The 22966-nt window shown below is 38.5% G+C and overlaps 1 pseudogene; it reads right to left on the bottom strand.

Moving 5' to 3' along the window:
• Positions 1-271: 271 nt before the first annotated feature.
• On the bottom strand, positions 272-22764 carry LOC139466877 (multiple epidermal growth factor-like domains protein 10; annotated as a pseudogene).
• Between the last annotated feature and the right edge of the window lie 202 nt (positions 22765-22966).

Here is a 22966-nt window from a genome sequence, read left to right as displayed (position 1 = left end):
GAAATATGCTGCAATGATTGTCATCTCTATGGGTCCAAACATCAGCGAGATTAAAATTTGATTTTCCAATCTTAATGATTCAATGTCATTATTGGTATGGCATTAAATTATTTATTCAATGCGTTTATCGGTTTGGCTATGCACATGAACAATATGTTTGTCTGTATCTTTAACCTGGAGAAAGAAGTGTTATTATTGTTTCAGTGCAGATAATACATATACTTATCAAGCGTATATCGTGTATATTCTTGTGGGATAATGTGTAACGCGATCACTGTGTGCTTTCACCGTTAACAATAAATGACAACGGTCGGGAATACACGTGGTCCTCATCCTCATCTTGTTGGGGGTTGTTGCCCACTCGTCCAAGTCTACTGTAGTCAAGTGTGTGAACGTCTGCGACGGTGGCATGGTGGGCTGGTTGACCATTTGCAATGTTTCGTACGGTCCTGTATCCTTAACTCGGGGACGTCTTTTCCGTCTGAAAATAATTATAAATGAATGGTATTCAGTCATGATGATATCCGTATAAAACGAGTTCGGACGAGTTCGATTTTAATGTCTTATGTGTTCCGTTAACGTGTGTTAGGTGTGTCAAGAATAAGTCTGATGAATAATATCATATACATGTACCTGGAAATGTACAATTTAATCAAAACTTTTTTTTATATGTACAGGTTGAAAGGTTAACTGTGTTGTTTTCTGAATAAATCATGATAATAAGTATTTTTGCATTCTATGTTTCAGTCCTCTTATTGTGTTATAAACAAATCACTTTTAATATACATGTAGTCCTAGGTTTCATGAATTACCACACGAGAAAAGAGAAAAGAAAAAAACCATTTTCAACTTTATAATTAAAACGACGAAATATAAAGATATTCGGTTCAACTTAGAACTTGTTAGGTCTAATTCATTGAAGAATGGAAAGGTTGGACTTGTGTTTTCGATCATCATAATAACCCTGGTTGGTGTTAAGCACTTATTTATCAGCGAGAGGAAAGTATGGTAATCACCTGACAAGTACAATTGCGACAACAACGACGACGATGACAATTACGAACAGCAGGGCAGCTCCACCCACGGAACCTCCAATTACAGCTGAAGTGAAGCATGGAATAAATAAGGCACACTATGTTATCTTACATGGAGGACAAACATCACAGATGTCTTTTACACAGTTATGGATTTCCATACCTTTCCGTACTTTAGTGGATAATAGTGAACATGTTTTTGTGAGGTCATTTAGAGGAATGAAGTTAGTGTGCTGGCGTTGTGTATATTTTCTTAAGAAGTCTTAACAGCCTGCAAATGGTCTTAAGGTTTGAATACTAGTATATAATTAGGTATCATACGCATTCCAAATTGTTTGATAATTATATTATGTCGTGAGGTAGACACATGTCCACGGAAACACCAGCAATAATATGCATCTTTCACGTGTCTGTATAGTACGATGCTTGTTTATTATATACATGGATTTAAAGTGAGAACCATATGATCAATGAATAATTTACAAAAGTTACGAACCAAGGTTGGTGTCACTGGGTTTTCCCCCCTTTTCATCTGAAATATAATATATATTGCATAATATGGAATGTTACATTATAACAAACAATCGTGATAGTATACAGTAAAGCGCACATATAAGATCCATGTTCGTTTAATGTCCCAAAGCTTACAAAACAATTGGATTACGCATCCAAAGTTAGACAAACACGTACTCCCTGAAATACTACTACACTAGAGATTTATCGTCCTCGTCTGAACATGCCAATGTCGGAGTCATGTGAGTTAATTTGATAATAGATAAAGCACTGAGGTATAAAACACCAGACCCAAAAATGTAAACTGTGAGGGAAAAATGTATTCATGAGAAATAGATTCATATTAGGTTGTACATATTGAGATAAAAAAAGGAAAGCAAAACAAAAATACAAACCCAGACCATGTTAAAAACAAAGTAAAAATACCATTGAGTGTAAAGAAGATGGAGAAGAATTACTCTAGGGTGTATCAGTTAATCTAATATCAATATCATATACTTAACATAAATAAATAAATAAATAAATAAATAAATAAATGAATGAATGAATGAATGAATGAATGAATGAATGAATGAATGAATGAATGAATGAATGAATGAATGAATGAATGAATGAATAAATAAATAAATAAATAAATAAATAAATAAATAAATAAATAAATAAATAAATAAATAAATAAATAAATAAATAAATAAATAAATAAATAAATAAATAAATAAATAAATAAAATAAAATAAAATAAAATAAAATAAATAAATAAATAAATAAATAAATAAATAAATAAAAAAAATATTCTTCAATTCATAGATGCAGTATAGTTATGTGTAAATTAGATACAAAGACTGTTATTAGGGAACCCTCAAATCTAATTTTCCAGGGCTTCATGAGTTTTGGCTACGAGGGCGAAAAGGGGAATGTGTATAGGCTGCGTGTGCTGAGGAGGGGATGACTCTAGGATGCTAGGGCTGAGAAGGGGGTAAGTATAAGCTGTTTAAAAAGATTTACGAACCATTTTCATCTGAAATATAATGTATATTGCATTATATGGAATGTTATCTTTCTAGAACGTCACGTCCAGAGAATATTTCTCGATTATCATAATCGAAAGTAGAGAACAAAATATCGGTGAAAATTACATGAATGGATCACTGAAATCAATTACGACACCAGGTGTTCGCGAAAAGGGTAAACATGTTGCATTGAGAAATATAATCAGCAATATGAGTGACGCATGTATGTACATTGATCATCTTTCATTGTCTTAGCTACAATTTCAGGACATATTACAACGGTACAGTTTTACAGCAGTTTGATACTACCATCATTAAAGTAATCTTACCCTCATCACACTTGGCTCCAACCCAGCCCGGTTTGCACCCATCAGGGCATTGGCCCGTCACGTGATTGCAGACGCTTCCCGTCCTGCAGTTGTGGCAGATAGATGAACACGTTGTCCCGAATGTGCCGCTGCTGCACGCTGCAAAAGAGAAACACATATTTTCAGAACAATATTTGCGCGGGAATGTCCAAAACATGTTGTGCGCACATGGTATTAATTAGATATGCTAATATCTGTATTATGTACACATTTGCAATAAGTTATGTTAATTTAGGAGCCGTCTGGAAACATTTATATTTTGTCATCAGACACAATGTACAAACAATGAAATACAGCTATTCAGCGAGAGAGAAGAATGCCAAGGAAGTCATTCGTCTGTGGAATTGTAAACCATTGTAGTGGAATTGTTTGCTTTCACTCAGGATCCTTGTTGCCATTGATATATTTACTCACATTATCATTCACATTTGGTATTTGCATTTTTATAGTATTTATATTGCGTATTCAACACCCTTGGGTACAGTGTATTGGGCATTTGGTACCAACCAGTGAACCTTCTTTTAAAATGATTCCGCTTACAAGTCTATTTCAGGAGACTTCTCAAGTTGATCTGTTCATGTTTATTATGCTGAATGGGGCACGTGTGGGCACGTGTGGCCCAGTCGTGTTTTCGCTGTGCAGACTTGCGTCCCTTGGACACGTTCGAAATCTGATTGCGGGTTCGAATCCCGGTTCGCCCCGATTATGTTTCTAGGTGTGTCAGCACCATACCCGTGCCCTTGAGTCTTAAATGTCTGCGTCCCGCATCACTTCGGCTTTTCATCCCACGTTATGCTGGCACGACGTGATATAACTGGAATACTGGTTAAAGCGGCGTTAAACCTCACTCACTCACTCACTCATCATGCTGCATAAGCTGACATGTTCAACTTGTATTATAACACTTTGTTAGTGTCAGTAGGTAAGTGTTCATGTTAGTTATGCCTGCACGCGATCAGAACGTAAACATATGTGAGGGAATATAGGTACGCAAGCTGAAAAGGCATCTTCCCGAGGCAAGGGAGTTAACGTACCATAAAAGTCCAGTTTCCACCCTTGCCACACTAGGCTGGAATTAGGTGGCTCGATCGTAGCGCCATCATTGGCTATTACGAGTTTTATCCCTTCATTGTCCCTCATTGATCAACAAGATTCCAACATATCACTTGCATTTGAATCAAACAAAATAGCTGCGCCCAGTTAAGACGATATCGATGTAATCGGTACTTAAGATCTATATTGTAATAAAATGGGTCTAACCTCTCGAGGTGCATCAAATCACTTGATCAAAAGCATGAAAAGATTTGACGGTGCACATGCTTTTCAAATCCTGCCATCGACCGAAATCTGCCTGGCCGTCGTTATGTTGTTTACAGCCGAAATATAACGAAATGCTAGCCTGTGCACGTTTTCCACTTTGGTGAAACCCACGAACACGGATGTGACGTTGACGAACCAATTTAAGGATTATAATTAGAGACAAACTGAGATTGAAATCCAAAATCAGCGGATTCTGACATGACGAAGAAAAGTAATCTTCAAGCCAATAGAAGCGAGAGGAATAACATACCAGCATCACATCTGGCTCCGGTCCATCCAGGTTGGCATCCATCTGGGCATTGGCCAGTCACGTGATGGCACACACTGACGGTACCAGTATAGCAGTTAGAGCAGAGCGATGAACACATAGGTCCATGTGTACCCGGATAGCACTCTGAAAATACAATTCAGTGAGTAAGTGAATAAGTATGGTTTTATGCCGCTTTTTGCAATATTACAGCAATATCAAGACGGGGGGCACCAGAAATGAGTTTTACAGATTGTAGCAATGTGGGGAATCGAACCCGGGTCTTCGGCGTAACGAGTGAACGCTTTAACCACTAGCCTACCCCACAGCCCTTACAAATCTGTGAACAACTTGATGGACAATGTTGAAATTTGTCTGTCACTTGGGAGTCTAATCATGGGAGACGAGTTGCTGATTGGTTGCTTCAGCCTAGTGTCAAGACAATTTCGATTGTGTATGATTATTTCCCTGTTGGTAATTGGGACCGACATTGATATATTTGAAACAAAGTAGATACTGTGTTGGAAGTTGTTGGATGAACGAATTGATTCACATACACGTGCTTATCTGAAGGTGTTATATATATCTGTCACCTCATTCTTAGTGTTAATTCCACAAAAGTATTATGTGATGATCTTACTCTCATCACACTTAGTTCCCCTCCATCCAGGTCGGCAGCCATCCGGGCACTGACCAGTCACGTGATTACATACAGTTCCTGTCTTGCAGTTGGAACAGAAAGAAAGGCATCCTGAGCCGAATGTACCTTGGCTACACACTGTTAAAAAGGAAAAGGTAGAAGTGAGAGTTTCTCTATGATGCCTTTAAATAGGGGGCATGGGTGGCACAGTCATCTTAGCATCCCGCTGTTCGTTGTGCAGCGTTTCGCCACTTAGGCGTGTAGGAAACCTATGGCCGTTGCTTCGAATCCCATATTTGCCCTGATTAGGTTTCAAGGCTTGTCAGCATCGTGGGTTTTATCAAAGGGCAAATGCATGCATCGCTTTAGGCTTTCCTCTCACAAAAGGCTGACATGATATAACTGAATAACTATTAAACCAGGACACAAAATCACTCACCAATCCAAGTACAATAATAATAAACTGCTGAAGAAATCGTATGTGGAGCCTAAACGTATTTGATGATACGTACATGATTAAAGTATAGGAAACAAGATGGACGCCTTGCCATGTGAATGTGGTTACCAGATGGAATGTTAGATCACATCCTATGTTGATATACTAATACATTACAATCAAAGTAAATGATATAGCTTACCTTCGTCACACTTAGAGCCAGTCCATCCTGGCTCACATCCAGCCGGACATTGACCAGTCTCGTGACTGCAGACACTTCCTGTTCGGCAGTTGGAGCAGATCGATGTACATCCTGTGCCGTATGTGCCTTGACTGCACACTGCAAAGTACATAAGTAATGGCACCAGAATAGAGATTATATAAAGAGGGTAATGAAAATTGAATGTATGTGTAAATATGTGTAAACATGTGGTTAACCGGAACTGTATGGGATTTGTTTCGTGATATCAGTAGTTCATTATAAATAACACACGAAACCTTTATTGCCCTTTTATTTAGTTTAACAGTACTGGGGTTATGCGATATTCCCTTTCTGTACATAGCTACATAGTAACTAACATAAGAAGCACATATTGCAAGGCTCTAACTCAGTAGAGTTATTAACTATGTAGTCCAACATTCATGAGTCAACATACCCTTGACAAATAACACACATTCTGTGTCTTGTATCAGTTTCACACAAGTTTTAGACATTGGTTCACAAGGATAATAAAGCCCGTCTGTGTATGTTCCTTGAAGCTTTTAGCAGGCCATTGTTAAGCCACTAATTAACAATAAAAATGAGTTCCTTCAAGATGAAAAATATTTTTAGAAATGCTTTAGTGCCTATGTCTAGGCTGAGTAACATGAATATAATTGCATATGATTAAAAAATATCAGCTTATGAAAAAAAACATTGACCTTGAAGAGTATATGTTCACCTACTTGTTTTACACAGGGAGCCTGTCCAACCATCTTGACAGCCAGCTGGACAGAGTCCAGAGCTTTTGTCACAAGGAGCAGCAGCAGCACACTGGCCACATGACTCACAGGAGACACCGTAAGTATTAGGGAGACACGCTGACCAGAAAAAGAAAATATCTCTCTATATAAATGAGTGTGTGAGTTGGGTTTCACGCCGCTTTTAACAATATTCCAGTTATATCACGGCGTGTCAGAAACCTGATAATCGGGGTGATCATGGATTCGAACCCACAGTCAAAGGTTTCTGGCGAGCCCAAAGGACGCAACTATGCACGGCGAATTGCAGCGCCTAAGACCCCCTCTCTATATAAAAATCAATGAAATAAATAGCATACCACTTAACGCCTCGTGGACGTTTCGCTACACATCAATAAACTTGTGTATCGATAATTTGACACGGAAATATGGCATTAGTTGTTTAATGTGTCAGGATACCTATTTACCTCTGTCACACCTGTCCCCGGTCCAACCTGATTGACATCCAGCTGGACAGACACCTGACACCGTGTTACAAGGGACGCCTCCAGCGCACAACCCACAGGAAGAACACCCAGCGCCGTAGGTATTGGTCGGACAGGCTGGCGGACAATAAATATGCACTCAGTTAAATACAATTACCTTTTATTTACCATTCTTTAAAATATTCATGACTTTGTATTTCAGAAGCTACAACCGTACATGTAACTATTAAGCGGTACGAGAAATCCTTTGTCTTAATGTTGGGGTTTCATCTTGCAAAGTGTTCATAATCTTCTTGTATGTACTGTGCAGACAATCGTAATAATGGTGTTTAGCAACTCTTATGATCATGAATAGTTGATTTTATTTATAAATTAACACATAAAACTGCAACCATATAGTCATCTCTCAGAAAGAACGTTCACACCTGTTTTACAGTCGTGCCCACGTCGTCCTGCGACACACCCCTCTGGGCAGGTACCATTGACGTGGTTACACGTTTCCCCTGTACAGTTGCCACACGTCGACACACACCTTTCACCGTAGGTTCCCGGCGTACACACTAACAACGATGTAAGGGTGATTATGAAACGACAAAATGGATAATACTTATTTTCGGCTTGCAGACTTTTGGGTCAAATGATAAATAAATAAAAAATTTATTTAAATAGAATATACATACTTTGTACAGTATAGAATATGCAACAATGATACGAAGGCACGGGATCCATCGCTCAACTGTGAGACAATATTTGAATTGATTAAATTTTCATAACAATTTCTAAGAATCTAGAAATGAAATAAGAATATGTGCAATTGTATTACTCTTAAAACACAAGGAATTATGAAATATAAATGTTACAAACAAGTATTAAAAGAAAGATAAGTGTTGACGATAAACTTCACATGAAAGAACACATCCTTTAATATGCACATGCCTCATGCAGTAGCGCCAAACACGTGAGTGGAATGTCATTCCTGATTTTGATACTTTGAAGAAAGGTCAATTAATCTCTGTGGACCATTATTTCAGTCGATCTTATTGATTCCGCTTATCATACTGTTGTGATCTCATCCATTGTTTGTGTATGAACTAGCGATGGTGGCGATTGCAACGCTCGGAGCCTCTCCGGGCTATTGGTATACTTAAAACTGGCAGAAGCCAGCATGCAGTGACAATATGTTAAATGTTTCATAGTCTGTGATTAGCAGATTTTGGCGAGGTACCAACGATCCCCTAAATGTTGACGATCGACAACGTACAGGTCGTCCCAGGTCAACGACAAACGTACGGGATCTATTGTTCAGTAACAAGGCTCTACGAAATCGAGCGATCAAATTGCTGCAAAGTCTTGTCAGGCTATTGGAGTACGAGTTACGGGTCAGACGATAAGAATAGTACACATGCGGCTCAACTCCATGCTCGACGGCCACGTATTGTGCCGCCTCTTACAAATAATCACATTGCCAACAGACGTCATTGGTGTACACTACGTCGAAACTGGGGTCATCGTGGCTGGTCACGTGTCATGTTTTCAGGTAAATTCCGATTAACTTGTACTTCCTTCATAGACGTGGTCGAAATGAACGTCAAGCTAATGCGAACCTGACACCTGGTGACAGATTTAGTGGTGATTCGGTTATGGTGTAGGGTTGTATCACTATGTCTGAGCGGATCCCACTCCATATTGTGCAAGGAGAGGTCAATCGACAGTACTATTGGGACAACATACTGACACCCTTTGTTGTCCTGTTTGCAAGGCGTGTGGGGACGACAACGCGCTTGATCACCGTGCAGGAATCGTCATTGCTCACCTCCAACAGCGCAACATCAATAGAATGACATGGCCAGCAACGAGCCTGGTTCTTTACATCATGGTATTGAACACGTCTGGGACAAGATAGGGAGATGTCAGCGTCAACATCATAGGCCGCCGACCAGGTTGGCTGAACTTGGCCAGGCTTTGGAAGAGGAATGAGACAGAACCCCCATCACCATCCCAAAATCGCCGCAGTATGACGCATCGCGTGAAAGATGACAAATCGTGGCGGTATGGCATACTGCTGATCCACAAACGGCATCTTTGAATTTCCGATCTTACCGATATCATCCTTCAAGATTGCTGACGGTCAAAAAGTCTGCTGTCATACCCTTCCTACCGGTTGTAATGTGTTCCCAATTCGTTAATTATAATCATTGAACTATTACTAGAAACTGATGTCTCTTATTTTATTCCCGAGAATCCCTTACTTTTATAGAGTTATATATTTGTTAAAAAACATACCTTGCCTGCACTCTATCCCCTGGTAACCAGGCTTACATCCACCGATACAGAAGCCTGTGGTCTTCTCACAGACGGTTCCTTCGTTGCAGTTACCACACTGTCTACAGTTCATTCAGTATTGGCCCGAAAGACACCCTAAAATGGAAATCAGCTTTACCAACTGCTCATTCTATGTTATGATTGAGTGAGTGAGTTGGGTTAAACACCGCTTTTGACAGTATTACAGTTATATCGAGGCGTGTCAGCTTAATGTGGGAGGAAAGTCGGAAGTGATGAAGGTCTCAGACGTTTACCACCGGTGAAACCCACGAGCACGGGTATGGTGCTGACAAACCTAGAAACATAATCGGGGCGAACCGGGATTCGAACCCACATTCATAGGCTTCTGGCGTGCCCAAGGGACGCAATTCTGCACAGCGAATCGTGGCGCTATGTTATGAAAAAAAAACAAAGTCATACTATTGTCCAACACATCTTCATAAAGCTTTCACTCTCGTGGCCTTGTTTCTACTGCGACGAGCAACCAAATAAAGCGACAAAACTATAATCATAAATACCCACTGCTAAAGGCCCATTGTACGATAAACATGTGTGTATGAATCACAATCAAATAGTGATGATACAAGGTGGATCCTGCTCGATCTATGGCACCAGTCAAAATAAGAAATTGCATCGGTCATGATTGTCACTGATGCGTCAAAATGGCGTCACTGTTTTCACGCAATCAATACACGTTTAACACATTATATTATAAGCAAACATATCATGTAAAGTTTCAAGTCGAACGATAAGGGATGACGGGCGAAGAGATGGTACCGGTCATGACGAAAGAGCTCACTTACACCATTGGCGCTTGTGGACTAGCAGTGATCTTAACTAGATTGCGCCAATATTTGACCAGTTTAGGACACCTTTGATATTTTACTACTGCTTCAAGAAATATATTCACTTGATATGAATCTGAAATATCATAAATTTAAAGGGTGGGTTGCAGTCTAATTGTAACATTAAGGCCATAGCTGTATCAATTGATTCACTCTCCAACCAGCCATGCATAATATTTCCAATTCTTTCACTTTGCAGACATCGCTGCGTGATGAAGCAATTATCAATAAGGTCATGTAATTGGATATTTGTGTGTAATTATAAGCTTAATTCAATTTTATCGCATCAAGAAACATTCAGTTGAAGAAAGTCAATATCACCTGAAGAATTTCTGTTAGAAAAGACATGGATTCCAGCAAGCTGTGTCAAGAAAGTCGTTGCTATGACGCCAAGAGTACCTCCTGCAGCGGGCATGTGGAGTATTGCTCTGTGCGAAATCACCATCATAAATGATACAGTTCATCTAACTCTTTTTTTTGTACTCATAAAAATAGTTCTAATAGATATCAACGCACATATTTATTGTTTAAAAAACAACAACTGATCTTCCAAGAAAGTCTCAGAGTTTCTCATAACCTTAACGTTTTTCTGATGACAGTTAACCTATTCAAATTTGACTGAAATATCTAGATACAACCGATCTTTCCCTACAATCTCCTCCAGTCGGTGAAGTAGAGTGTCCCATCATGGAAAGAGATGCCGAAGTAGTGAGCCCCAGGTTCATTCAGTAGCTCCCTTCTCTGTGTTCCCTCCACAGTGACGGACTCCACCTTGTGTGTCTTGGCGTCACACCAGTACAGAATTCCATCTAACGTTGAAAGAAAAACGTGGAGACTTTACACAAAGGTTGAATGAAAATAATCAGCAACATATCATCTACGTGCTTACATGAAACAATATCATTCCAATGTTTTGAGACAGAAACATTCAGACATTAAGTGAGGCAGATACATACTTTTCTTTTTGTAGTGCTGGGCATAAAACCCAACAACATTTCGCAAAATGCATACGGGTACATTCCGCAAACAACAGGTTTTTTATACTTCTATTGTATTTCCAGTTTTGTTTAATCTGTACCTATATAAAACGTACTGTGTCACATCACATCACTTGCACACGGGAGAAATGTCACTGAATCTTATGCTTCTGTGTAAGGGTTTTCAGTAATAAACGAAAAAAGCAAGAACGATGGGAGTACAAAATGACACAGCTTTTCATGAGATATTGACTCGATATTCGGCTATTCTATTGGACGAGAGACCCGCCATGACCACCTTACGGTGAAAGCAGCATTTAAACACGATTTTCAACATACTGAATTCTAGAAATAATCTGAACACGTAAGGATTTTTAGACAGTCCTTTGGAAACTCACAGTAAATTCTTCACGTGAATAAATACAGAATCGGTGTTCGGGTGCACGTGAATACTTTCAAATTGTAGTCATGGTATGTTTGTGACTTCATATCCGTCGTAGAATGCCATCGTATAGTGAACAAAACGAATGAACGCAAACGACAAACCATGAACTCTGGAGTGAACTCTATGGATTGATTTCAACACCTATTCCACACGCCTTATAGTGCTGGCCACTGAGACACCATGCCGTAGTTTTAACATGAATATCATACTCAGACTCAGACCAGTCCCTGTTTTTCCCCTTAATGCCGAGCGTCAGGCAGGATAACAACAATATTATCTTTTAACGTCTTTTTGTACGACGGGGCGGGGGATCGAACCCACTACATTCCGCTCTCCGGGCGGACGGTCTATACACTACATCGAGCAGGCGGTCTTCAAAATTAGCAACATTCCTGATACATATACTACTTGAAGATATAGATACACGTACTTTGTTAATTTATATAGTAAATTAACACTAACTGTTCCTGTCAAGTGTAAGCCCATTTGGCCACCCCAGACCGGTGGTGACTATCTTTCTGATGTTTCTTCCGTCATAATCTGCCGTGGCTATGTATGAAGCTGTTGCCCAGTCTGTCCAGTACATCGTCCTGAAAATATGTATTTAATCGTTATTATTACCTGAACTGTGTCCACTTTTCTAGACGCCTTGCAAGGAAAGTATAATCTTACCAACCTGTTTGCCTCATGAAGAACGATGTCCCTGTGTTCGTCGAGTTCCTGTGTAACGATGATGTCATGGTTGCTTCCATTCATGTCCATGACAGCAATTATATCATTTCCAGTGTCCGTGTAAAATATTTTTCTCGAAGATGAATCGACAGAAATACCGTTAGGAATTGCGCCTGTTATAAATATATACACGTATATATAATATTATATAATTATCAGGGGCATTGTTCTATGTAAACAAGAGATTCTGAAATCTTTCCCAACAAATTACTTAATAAGCACAGCAATACACCTGCCATGCTACGGCTGCCGTAAACAAACCAGACAATCACAGTTATCCATGAACCAGTAAATCCAGTTACACGGTGGCGCATTTACAAATGTTGTTGAAACTAAAAACGAATATTAAATTACGTCCGGTCTGAACAAGCGCTCACATTTTGCTGCTTCTGAGCATAGAAACATGTTCGCCTTGCAACACAGTGGCAGTGAGGAGGGGAGGGGGTATGTTGTGGGGGTCAGTTTTAATGTCTCGCCATAATTAATAAACGCTACTGGGCTTATGTAGAAACTAGGGGACCAGATCAACAGAAGAAGCATTGACTCCTTTCAAGTAAATATAAAACGTTAACGCGAGGGATTAACCCTCTCGAATTATCCGCCGAAACCGATTCCAATAGGCGTAGTAGGTAAAATAGCGGTGTAGATTACATGAATAAGTCTCCTCAAGGTGACTTATAAATATTAATGGACAGAACTTACTGTCATTCAAAGACAGGATGAGCTGGATAGTGCCTTTGGTGAGATCAGTCGCACTGATCTGCTTGAGTTGGACATCCGTCCAGTACATTGTGTTCTCTACAGGATCGTAGTCAATGGCGACGGGGCGGTTGCTTAAAGCTACACGTGTGGCAGTTGGTGCAGATAACTTGATCTGAACTATTTGACCTGGATTCCAGCTACCAACAAGTATTGTCAGTTCAGGGTCAACTGTCAAGAGAAACAATACATTCTAATAATTTGCCTTCGAGGTGTCTCGTTGCAATGATGTCAAAAAATAATAAATCATCATTTCAGCTTTAGAATTCAAAGCAAGTACAGAAAGTATACTTTAGGCGAGGCAAACGGATTGAGATAGAGATTAATTTGAAAAGCTAGTTTGGTGTAAAAGGAGGCTGGCGTCTTTTTATCATCTACTGATCACTTTCTGATGACGCAGTCCCCACTCGATGGCACACCAGAAATAGGAAAACTTAAACCGTTCAAGCTTTAGGCCAACTGAGGCTCACACGGAACAGAAGTGGTACCCAAACAACGTTAGGAAATAACAAGGAAATATTCTACGAATAGGATTTTTTCTTTTATCTATTAAGTCACATAATAGTAATCCAATCTACAAGTGTAAATCGTAATTACAACCTGTAGATGATCCGGTTTCATTTCTAGGAGGCAGACAAACTTGGACCAACAAAGCACAGGGAGTAGGCAGTATCAAGAAATGTTGGTACACAATGTATTTAGTTGAAGATCACGTTTACCGTTTATGAAGCAACGTCTGTAGTGGAAGTACTGATATCATAGACCAAAAGAGAAGGATTATCTTGAAAACAAATCCTTTAATTATTCATGCAATACCAAACAACACTGGCACGCCTGTTAAAATGAACTCAACTATTTTAACATTGCAAGAACCTGATAAACATGAAGCAAAACAAAATCGGGGAGAACCGGGATTCGAACCCACAACCATAGGTTTCTGGCGTGCCCAAGGTACGCAACTCTGCACAACGAACCGCGGCGCCTTAGACGACTGGGCCACCCGTGGCCCCAGGTTCTGATGAATTATCATAATAGCTGTTTACAAGAAGAAAATATCACCACTGACAGATGTGTTACATTACCCAACTCCTCATCACACCACCCCGACCACCACCCATACAAATACATCTAAAATATATCTAAATATATAAAGAACTTTGTAAATTGTAACCTTTGTGTAGTTCAAACGTAAACGTTTGGGAAACATGAGTATGCACGTGTTTATAGAATTTTGGCAATGGAAATTACATGAATCCGAAACATTTAAACAAAGCGCCAGCATGTATGAATTAGAATAAGTACAAAAAATATTTTTGAAGCCATTGTCTGGATCACATTTACCCCCGGAACTACCCTAGAAGATCAACCACGATTTTACGACACTGCTTCATATTGTCGTTCATTTATTTACACGAACTTTGATTAACTCGCAATTTCACTCACAGTTTTTTAAATGACGAATATATATAGACTGCCCCTGTGGTATGATCTATTCAGCTGACAGCGGTTAACCCACGTGTCACGGTAAGGTGTTTGAAGTATCAGATAGTTATGAACCATGGCCAAACGTTGTTCAATTCCATGAGTAAATACACTGTTTTTATCTCGATAATTATCACTCGACGCAAAATCATATCGTATGATAAGGAATAAACACTCAGCCCCACTAATGTCAATAGTACAGTTATTCCTGATATAAAGCAAACCAGACACAACCTATTTTTTATTTACTGTCTTTACTTTCAAATGCGTTTTATTCATTTTTAGATTGTTTACTTCTGTGAGGTTTAGTCATGACCCGCGTCTGGTGGTTGAAATGTTAAGCTAACAGGCGCTATCTCAGGCGAGCCCACACCACATAGCTTTACTTCCCACAGAAGACTCTTACATGTACATGACTATCGGCCCCGTCCATGTGCGTTACACACATTTATATATTCAGTGGGGAGAGTTTTACTTGTATGAAAGGGTGTAGATTCTAAATTATGCTGCTTTTAAATTATTCGCTTCACGTTTGCTTACTTCTCTTCACTGAACACAAAGACGAGTAGATGCTGTCATGTATGCTGAGTTTAATTGAATCAATAACCTTTTCGAAGCCATTGTGTGGTCCAACAGCCCGCCGTCAACTACTTCCTTGTTGGGTAAGTTATATATAAAGTCTTTTATTTTTTTAAGTGAAGCGTGAAATATATTCACCGAGGCTGATGATACCAAGAGAGACACACACAACGAGGAAGTATTTATAGGTACAACGAACATGTAGACAGGTGACAAGCATTAGCCACGATAGAGGACCTAATATCTAACACACCGATTCAACAGCGAGCAAATAATTGAGTGAGTGAGTATGGGTTTACGCCGTCTTTTTCAATATTCCAGCAATATCACGTCTGGGGACACCAGAAACATTTCTAGTTCAGGTGGGTAAATCATCGGAAGGGAGTTGTCTTTTGGGCCATTATTAAACGATAACATCTACTGAAGGTCTGACCATGCAACAGGGCGACACAGCTTACTCAGTTTTCTATTTTTACAATCTTGTTGAACTATTGGTTGTGTGATGCCAATACATCAGTACACGTCGTCATGAGGGGACAAACATGTGCCTGACTGTAGATTGTCTGGACACAAACATCAGAGATGTGACAGTTATCAAACGCTGTGGTCAATCACGATTACCTGTTCTCTTTCTGATAGTGTGGAGCAGCGGACTATGGTTAAAGCAAGGTTCTGTCGTTTCGTTTTATGAAATCATGTAAACCCGTTTTAAGACATCCTCAAGATTGTGAATCCCAAGATGTCGGTCCAGGACATAGACAGGTGCCACGGGGTGGGAAAGAAGATGCCAGGACGAAACAGGGCTATCATCGTTAAATTTGTGAGCTACTGGGACAGGATCCAGGTGATAATGAACAGATGGAAACTTCGAGGACAGATGAATTCGGTGTACATCAATGAAGACCTAACTCAACGCAGGAGCTTACTGTACAAATCTGCCAGAGAATTAAAGAAACAAGGAAGGTTTGATGGCACATGGACGTTTGATGGGAGAATCTACACCAAAGACCAACCAGAAGGGAAATCCGCCACATACAGCGTGATGCTGATTTGGACAGATACCGTCAAAAGAACTTAAGATGCAAATACTGCTTTGTGTAAAAACATTAGGTGTTAAGAATAAACTTGTGATATCACAAGGGACGAAAGTGTATGTGGATTTATATGTGCCATTTCAAAGGATGTATGTGTAAGGATTTCTTTATTATTCGAAGGAACGTATTAGTGAGTATTAAACACAGTATATACTGTATATGTATATTTATGATAACACAACACATACATTACTTCGCCTGGGCTGACAATGTCTGTCATGTTGTACATACTATTTGTATATTGTCTTACCTTATCATTAAACTATCCATTCACTTCCTGTTTTATCCATATCCCTGAATATCACTCTCCTCTTATACTCCAAGAAAACGAAAACGACAATAAATATACAATCCATTCTTGTATTGCCATGCTGTGTACACGCAGATTCCTCACTCAGCATATTGTCACAACGTCCTAACATTCCCCGATCGTTAACCCAGAAGAAAAGCATCATTGTTCCCAGACTAAAACTGACATATGGGTAATGTGATATATGTCAGTATCGCGTTGCGATCGGGGTGTTCAACAGTGTTGTAACGCCTTCTAACAGGTTGTGTCAATTGTTTATCTGCAAATCTTCCATCACAAAGTTTCTTTTGAACGAGCTGGACATAATGCATTATATTTTATCACTAGAAGTTAAAGCTTGTAACACTCGACTGTGCCTTTGTGTTCTGCAGGCTTATCTCGGCAATGTAAATGTAATTCTCGTACTCCTATTGTTAATACAGCTTGCAGGGGACGTTGAACTTAATCCTGGCCGACTGACCGGTGATGTAACTAATCTTGACCACTCATTGTCGATCTTCCATTTAAATACCAGGAGTGTCCGTAATAAGCAAAGGTATCTTTCAGAATATTTGTCTGAATATGATGTAGTTTGTTTCACTGAAACACATCTGGATGAATCTGTTGGTAATGAAACTTTACAGTGGCAACAATTTCATGATCCAATACGGAAAGATAGAAATGCTTTAGGGGGAGGGGTTATGATATATATCACTAAGTGTTTAACATACAAGAGAATGCACGAACTAGAAAATATTACTGATGAAAGTATATGGGTAAAAATATTTCTTCCTCAAGGGCCTTTATTACTCACACTCACAGAACACAATTCTATACAGTTTTGGAGTCGGTTAGATAATTCTATTGAAGTTGCATTGGATATATCTAGTAAAATGGTGATTGTCGGTGATTTAAATGAAAATGTATTATCTAACAGAAAAAAATACATAAAAGAAATTTACAAAGAAAAAAATTAAGGAATGTAATTGATGAGCCCACCAGAGTCACTTCTAAATCTAGCACACTTTTAGATCCAATCATTGTTAGTGAAGATGTTGATGTAAAGGACAGTGGTGTGATCAACTTCGATAGTACAATATCCGATCACAGAGGTACCTATATGGAAATGGACACACACCTATGCACCAAGATAGCTTATAAACGCAAGATTTTATGTTATAACAAAGGAGACTTTGTTAAATTGAATGATCTCATAAACATTACCAATTGGTCTGTATTATTTAATGAATGTACAAATGTTGATGATATGTGTGAAGTGTTGTATTAAAGATTGAATGATTTTGTAACACAATGTATTCCATCTAAAATTGTCACTATTCGACCAAATGACAAACCATGGTTTGATTCACATTTAAGAAAGGAGTGTAGGATACGTAATAGGTTACGAAAGAAATCAAAAAGGAGCAATAAGGAGACAGATATTATAGCATACAAAAAACAACGCAATAAAGTCAACAACATGAAAAGTTATGCGAAAGAAAAGTTCTATTCTAACATCGACGAATTTCTTTCGGAACTATATATAGTAAATAAACAATCATATTGGAAATTAAGAGTATTTTTGACAAATTAACTGTCTCAGAAAATGAAATATCTGACGTTATAAAATGTCTTCAAATTAACAAGGCATCTGGTCCAGACAGAATAAGTAACAACCTAAACCTAAAAAATAGTAAACAGCATTAGTATTGTTTTATGTATGTTGTTCAATCATTCATTGGCTTTAAATGCATATCCAAAAGAATGGAAAAGAGCGCATGTTATGCCATTGTATAAGAAAGGAGATCATTCAGTTGTGACAAATTACAGACCAATATCACTCATTAGTTGTATTGGTAAAGCGTTTGAGAGAGTTGTATTTAAGCATCTTTATAACTACTTTTATGACAATAAATTGTTATATAAATACCAGTCGGGCTTTCAACAAGGCCATTCCACTGTCCATCAATTAATTGAATTGTATAATCAAATTTGTATATCTTTAGATGATAGAGAAAAATATTGCATGGTTTTTTGCGATGTGTCAAAAGTATTTGATCGTGTCTGGCATAGAGGGCTTATGTACAAATTAGAAATGTGCGGTATAAAAGGGAATTTACTTGAATGGCTGTCTAGTTACATAAGCAATCGTACTCAATCAGTGTTTGTAAGCTGGGCTCTATCCAAGACAAGGATTTTGAAGGCTGGCGTTCCACAGGGGTCGGTGTTAGGTCCCTTTTTATTCATTGTGTTTGTTAACGACATTGCTGATGAATTAGATTGCATAACAAGACTCTTTGCTGACGATACAGCACTCGGCTTTTCTTCACCAGACAATCAACTTGTTGAATCAAATCTAAATTTAAATCTGAGCAAGCTGTGTAACTGGGCAAAACGCTGGTTGATTAAATACAACCCAGATAAAACAGAAGCGGTTATATTTTCCTTAAAAGATGAATCAGACCTTATTACCTTATACTTTGATGAATGTAAAGTTGAGAATGTTCAAAATCATAAACATTTGGGTATAACGTTTGCATCAAACGGAAAATGGTCCTGTCACGTAGATAACATAATTAAATCAACATCAAAAATGATAAATTCAATGAGAAAATTAAAATTCATATTGAACAGAAATACATAAATAAAGTATATACAATCTTTATAAGACCCCATTTCGAATATGCGTGTGAAGTGTGGGATGGGTGTAATATAGAATTATCAACTCAGTTAGAAAATCTCCAACTAGAAGCTGCCAGAGTAGTTACTGGGCTCCCAAAGTATACTTCGCACACACATCTGTATTATGAAAGAGGATGGGAAACGTTAATAGAACGAAGGAGGAAACGCAAGCTATGTTTGTTCTACAAAATACAAAGTAATATTGCCCCAACTTATCTTAAAGACACCGTACCAACCACTGTAGGTTCAAATGTATCATATGATTTAAGAAATTCAGACAATATTGAGATTCCATGTACTAGATTAAAACACTCAACGTGTTCTTTTATTCCATCAACAGTAAGGTTATGGAACACTATTCCTGCAGCAGGTAGAAATTGTACATCTACATCCCAATTCAAGACATACATACACTAAAAGCAAGTCAATGCACCTCCATATTTTTCCTACGGTGTTAGAAAGTTGAATATTTATCATACTCGATTAAGATACATGAAGAGCCAGTTAAATTATGACTTATACAGAATAGAGATAAAATGTGATCCAATATGTCAATGTGGTAATCCATGTGAAAACGCACATCATTATTTATTAAAGTGTCCATTGTACGTCCACCAAAGAAAAACTATGTTAATAATAATTTTACAGAACGCCGTGAACAAAAATGTTAAATTAGATTTAAGTTTGATGAAATGAATGTTTGTCCATTATCGAAAATCAACACATCTTTAAAGCAGTGCAAATGTTTATAAGTCATACAAAGAGATTTGGGTAACACTTTAATATACATATACTAGTCTCTCTTTTGTACATTTCTTGTTATCTTTACACTCATCTTCTTTTCTGTTTTCCTTGTATATGATTTACTGTACAAGCTTTGTAAATGCCATGGAGAGGGAGTCCTAAGTTGGATAACTTGTTCCCAATCCATTTCAATCTGAATAAAATATGTTTAAATCAAACCCGTTTTGAACATGTGATCTTTGTGTCTGTTTGTCTTAAAGGTTGGGTGTAGTTGTCGTTTCCGGACCTCAAATTTTATACTTTATATCATTTTGTTATCGATAAATATCCATATCGAAAACCCGTCAAGAGATACAGCAAGACATATTGATTACTTCATAATGAACTGTTGATATGAGATGGTTAACGAAACATTCTCTTCCCGGTTGGGAATAGCTGTCACATATCACCAACACATGTTATTCATCCTCATCATAATCAGAGCATCTGGTATGGCAGCATAAAAAGCGTTTGTTATGTGGGTTTTTTGTATGGTGGCCGCATTCAACAACAAATCTGAAGTTACTACACCGAAACATGGTTAATATTATGCGTCGATAAGAGAGAAGATTACAAATTAAATAGGTTTCTACATTTAGTAAAGATATAAATTGAGAATAATACTTATACATTTAGATGAAGCGTCGAGGGAGAGATATAGTATGCATGGCATACATATATGGTATTTGTTATTTCCATTCGACAAAGTTTTACATTGATGTCATGGCATACCGCTCGTCGCTACGTCGTCAATATCGTCTTCTACCATCTGTGAATTTGAGGCAAAACTTTGATGCTTTAAACGTGGTGTAGCGACCCTGGTGTTGCCTAGCCCACCCTACACAGGACGACCTGCCATCAGGCAAGCTGCATCGAACCGGTTTCTAACGCCAGATATCGAAATGGGCCTGACTGTTATTGTACGGAATTAGCTATTTATACCGGGAGTAGAGTTGCTTCTCCGTGCATCGTTGATTATGTGGAATGTCATTGTGATTAGATGCGTTCAGATGCAACGTTACTGTGTTGTAAATGTACACCTCAATGACAGCTTAATTCCCTCATCTTTTGTAGGTAGGTAGGTAGGTAGGTAGGTAGGTAGGTAGGTAGGTAGGTAGGCAGGTAGGTTGGTAGGTACGTAGGTAGGTACGTAGGTAGGTACATTGACATTACTTCCTCATGTTGTATCGACGCACTACACTCATAAACATGAACACGCAGATCTCCCGTTCAAGTTCTTTTCTAATCATATTATCATTGTATCGCCGTGTCTAGTGACTAGCGCGTGTGCCGATTATAGCAAAAAGTCGGTGGTGCGATCCACAACCAAAGACGTTGTTAAACGATATGGTGCATGTTGTTACCCTGCCTGGCGCTCGGCATTTAGGTGATGAAACAATGAATGCTCGGCTTGGAGTTGGACTGGCATCTCAGTGGCCTTGCACTATAAAACCGGCATATATATGCACTAGAACAAACACCTACACACGTGAAATCTGTGATTGTTCTCCCTTATGTTTCTAGGATTGTCAGCGCAATGCCCGTTCTCGAGTGGGTTATACCAAAGTGGTATTTATATAAAGGTCTAATATTTGCCTCACTTCGGGCTCCCTCCCACATCAAGCTGACAAGCTGTGATAAAAAGGAAATACTTTTCAAAGCGACGTTAAGAATGTCTGCTGGTGTGTATTTGTGTTTACTGCGCAACTCCATGTGTCTTGTGTCTTGTCATTTTTGTATCCATTTGTTAAAATTCTAAGTGCAGTAACATATAGAAATAATGATGGTTCCTTACAGATAAACGTTATATACATATGTGGACACTGTAAAAAGTTCTATACTATTAATAATAATAGCAGTATGTAATACTGTAAAGACTGTAATTGACTTCCAAGCCAACGGATAAGGCTGCAAATCTTCATAGCACTTTCAACTACTTCGCCCAAAATGCGAAAACCTTAGGTTCTGTATATGGTTAGAATACAAAATGTATGTGAAAAACAATCATGGTTACACGTCTACGATACACTTTAAAACAACCAACTGTGGTGTCATTAATGAACTGAAAGATGTGTGGAAGGCTCCCTGTCAAATGGAATTTGCAAACAAAGTTTACTGTTTAGATGTTTCATGTTTACATTCGTGAAATCACCATATGGAGTTACCGGCATCTCTTCTACGCCTCCAGAATACACCTACTACTGTACTAGATATACATGCCGTCATTTTCAACTGACAACTAATTGTTGCACTGCATAGTAACATTAACCTGGATTTTAAAAACCCCTGTCTTAATTGTAATTTACATTCACTTCATGGGGCTTTATGATTATGTTCCTAACACACCAGAATATCCCTAACATGCTCCAAGAAAACATAACGGTCTTCTGTGGAGATATGTTCATATATTTGATAGGAAGCTAAACACGACACTTTTTTATTTGAAAAGTCTACACTAAAACACGCAGCATGGATCTGTGGCCATGGTATATGTTGAATGCTACTGGTATGTATCTTAGGGCTGTGGCCAAAACCAGCTCTCATCATATCTAGCAATGATGCTGTGGTGTAATGACGCCAAAGTTAAAGAATCAATCGTAAATCAAAACATTTCCGTAAAGGTACTTTCCAGTAACCGTGGATTTAATATTTTGTAAGCATTGATATTTCAAACCTACCTTCTGCGGACGCTTGTGTTACCAGAAACATAATCATACCACAGAGGGCGTGATATTCAGCCATGATTTCACGGCGCAGTTACGCGGAGAAATGACAGCGCAGAGTGTGAATAATGTATCACGTGAATGATACCAATGCTTTAAAACTTCCTTGTTGAGAAACAGTTTATGACATATATACATGATGAATACTATTTTGTATATGAACATGTGGGTATTTATCATGCCGGGTAACGGCAGATAGTGGACAACTTAATGCTTACGTCTCACACACATTTGTTAACCG

This window comes from Haliotis cracherodii, unplaced genomic scaffold (genome assembly GCF_022045235.1).
Source record: "Haliotis cracherodii isolate W230 unplaced genomic scaffold, xgHalCrac1.p SCAF_1, whole genome shotgun sequence".
NCBI classification, from domain to species: domain Eukaryota; kingdom Metazoa; phylum Mollusca; class Gastropoda; order Lepetellida; family Haliotidae; genus Haliotis; species Haliotis cracherodii.
The sequence above is the reverse complement of the archived record's forward strand: the minus strand, read 5'-3'. Positions and strand labels throughout refer to the sequence as shown.